The sequence below is a fragment of the Triticum urartu genome, chromosome 2A, assembly GCF_056163025.1.
Source record: "Triticum urartu cultivar PI428250 chromosome 2A, HENAU_Tu73, whole genome shotgun sequence".
NCBI lineage: Eukaryota > Viridiplantae > Streptophyta > Magnoliopsida > Poales > Poaceae > Triticum > Triticum urartu.
The window spans coordinates 412,127,353-412,131,083 of NC_141874.1; positions in this window are offsets into that span (position 1 = coordinate 412,127,353).

A 3,731-nucleotide genomic window follows, 5' to 3' on the forward strand; every position below is an offset into this window, starting at 1 on the left:
TACTCCCCCACCACCTACAAACATCAATCCACGGCTTGTCCGAAACAATGGGTGCCTCCAACTAACAACAATCCTGGAGGAGTTTTGTTTGTAATTATTTTAATTGGAGCATGGGACTGGGCATCCCAATTACCAACCATTTTCTCGCGAATGATGAGCGGAGTCCACTCATCTTGAGAATAACCCACATAACATGGAAGATATAGATAACCCTAGTTGATACATGAGCTATTCGAGCATACAAAACAGAATTTCATTTGAAGGTTTAGAGTTTGGCACATACAAATTTACTTGGAACGGCAGGTAGATACCTCTTATAGGAAGGTACGGTGAAATCATGTGGAATAACTTTGGGGTTTATGGAAGTGGATCCACAAGCAGTATTCCCGCTTAGTACAAGTGAAGGCTAGAAAGAGACTGGGAAGTGACCAACTAGAGAGCGACAACAGTCATGAACATGCATTAAGGTTAATCAACAATGAGTGCAAGCATGAGTAGGATATAAATCACCATGAACATAAATATCGTGGAGGCTATGTTGATTTTGTTTCAACTACATGCATGAACATGTGCCAAGTCAAGCCACTCGAATTGTTCAAAGGAGGATACCACCCTATCATACCACATCACAACCATTTTAATAGCATGTTGGCACGCAAGGTAAACCATTATAAACTCCTAGCTAATTAAGCTTGGCATGGGCAACTATAATCTCTAATTGTCATTGCAAACATGTTTCATTCCTAATAGGCTAAATCAGGAACGATGAACTAATCATATTTAAAAAATAAGATAGGTCGAGTTCATACCATCTTCTCTCATCTCAATCAGTCCATCATATATTGTTATTATTGCATTTCACTTGCACGACCGAACGGTGTGGATAATAATAATAATAGTGCATGTGCATTGGACTAAGCTGGAATATGCAAGCATTTAGTACAAGAGAGAAGACAAGGTAACATTGGCTCTTGGTTAAATTAACAATAATGCATATGAGAGACACTCAACATTTTCATCATGGTCTTCTCCTCTCGACCCCCAAAGAACAAGAAAAGAAATAAAACTATTTACACAGGAGAGCTCTCAACGAGCAAAAGAAGAACGAGAAATATTTTTGGGTTTTCTTTTAATTACTACTACAGCAGGCAAGGAAAGTAAACTAGCTAAAAGCTACAACTAATTATATATTTTTCTTAAGGTTTTTCAAACACACAAGAAGAATGCTGGAAAAGAAAATAAACTAGCATGGATAGTACAATGAAAAAGTATGAGCACCGACAACTGGCGTGAGTGTGTGAACATGAATGTAACGTCAGTGAGAAATACGTACTCCCCCAAGCTTAGGCTTTTGGCCAAAGTTGGTTTATGTCCACTGCTGGCCTGGTGGATATCCAAAGTTGTAGCTGGGGTCGTACTGAGATACACCAGCTACTGCTTGTAAAGCTGCAGCTTAGAGGCGAGCTGCCACCGTCCTCCTCTCGTACTCGTTCGCCTCCTCCCTGGTTATAACATATCTCCTTTTTTCCTGAAAGTTAAAGAAAGTAGGAGCAGGGAGGGCAACATGGATAGTGCGCTGTCTGACAAAGATTAGTCGATACTGGAGGAACTATTCGTTCCTCTCTAGGTAAGCATGAGGTAGCTCTATATCATTTCCATGTATAGGCACATTAAGATAATTAGCTACACGAGTTGCGTAAATTCCACCAAAAAGATCTCCACTTATACTGTTAAGATGCAACCTTCGTGCAACAATGGCCCCCAAGTTATATTGTTTGTCACCTAATACCGCACTTTTGAGGACACTTAGAACTAGAACGCACATGTGACAAGCCTCATCTTTACTGTTAATGCATCTACTAATGAAGAGAGCAAAATAATGTATGGAAGGGAAATGAATGCTCCCTATGGTAGCTTGTGTGATTTCCCTAGATTCCCCCATAGTGATACTAGCAAGAAAGTCTTTATATTCAGATTTGCGAGGTTCACTAACATTGCCCTAGTGCGGGAGTTTACAAGCAGTATTAAAATCCTCTAGGTCCATGGTATATGATTTATCATAAATATCAAATAAAATAGTGTGAGAATTGCACGAGGATGTAAATTTACACCTCCTCACAAAGGAATGAGCTAGATAGTGGTATTGCAGGCACTTATCTGACACGAAGTCCTCAAGATCGGCATTATGCATAGACGCGTGAAATTCATCCTTGATGCCTGCCTGGACCATAAACTCCTCTGACGGCCATTCACACGGCCGCACTTGAGCTTCCCTTGGTGGTTCATCGTCCGGCTCACGTATCGCGAGCCTTGGTCCTTGCATCCTTGAGGAACCACCTTGGTACATTTTCCTAAACATTTTCTTTCTCTAAACAATTTCTAAAATTTTTTGGTGACTCAAAATAAAAGTGAACCAAACTCAACAACATTGATAGCAACTACTCCTAGAAGTGCCTAGAGGATATATCATGCATTAAAACTACTTTTGACCACATAAATTTGACATGCAAGCTCAAGAACAGGGTCACCTAAGCAGAAAAATTTTGCAATAAATAAAGCCCTAGACCAAAATCTAATTGGACCATTGGAGGAGTCACATACCGAAGAACAATCCCCGAAAGCAGTTTTGTGAATGGAGCTTTGAGCAAGGAGATCGAAAATGGCAGCAAGATGAGCTAGAACAAGGGTTTGAGCTACGTGATGATCTTTTCTGGAGGAATACAAAGTGTGTGGGTGCTAGAATAAGTGGAGGGGGTCCACGTGGGGTCCACGAGGCAGGGGGTGTGCCCCAGGGGGGCGCCCTGCACCCTCGTGGCCAAGTGGTGGGGCCCCCTGGTGTATTCTCAGTGCCAATAATTCTAAAATATTCAACAAAAAATCATATATCATTTTTAGGACATTTGGAGAACTTTTATTTTCGGTTTATTTTTATTGCAAGGATAATTCAGAAAACAGATAGAAAATACTATTTTTGCTTTATTTAATCTAAATAATAGAAAGTAAAAGGAGGGTACAGAGAGTTGTGCTTTCTAGCTTCATCCATCTCATGCTCATCAAAAGGAATCCACTAACAAGGTTGATCAAGTCTTGTTAACAAACTCTTTCCGAATAACATGAAACTGGAGAATTTTCGAATAGCACTAGGTTACCTCAACAGGGATATGCATGTCCCCAACAATAAGAATATCATATTTTTTCTTGACAGTAGGGAGAGGAAATTCAAAACCTCCAATAGTCATCGTTGAAATTTTTCCAATAGAAATAATACTGTTGACTTGAGTTTGTTTCCTCGAAAAGTGTACCGTATGCTCATTACCATTAACATGAAAAGTGACATTGCCTATTTTGCAACTAATAACAGCCCCTGCAGTATTCTAAAAGGTTCTACCAAGGATAATCAACATACTATCGTCCTCGGGAATATCAAGAATAACGAAGTCCGTTAAAATAGTAAAGTTTGCAACTACAACAGGCACATCCTCACAGATACCGACAGGTATAGCAGTTGATTTATCGGCCATTTTCAAAGATATTTCTGTAGGTCTCAACTTATTCAAATCAAGTCTACGATATCAAGAGAGAGGCATAACACTAACACCGGCTCCAAGATCACATAAAGCAATTTTAACATAGTTTCTTTTAATGGAGGATGTTATAGTTGGTACTCTGAGATCTCCTAGTTTCTTAGGTATTCCACCTTCAAAAGTATAATTGGCAAGCATGGTGGAAAT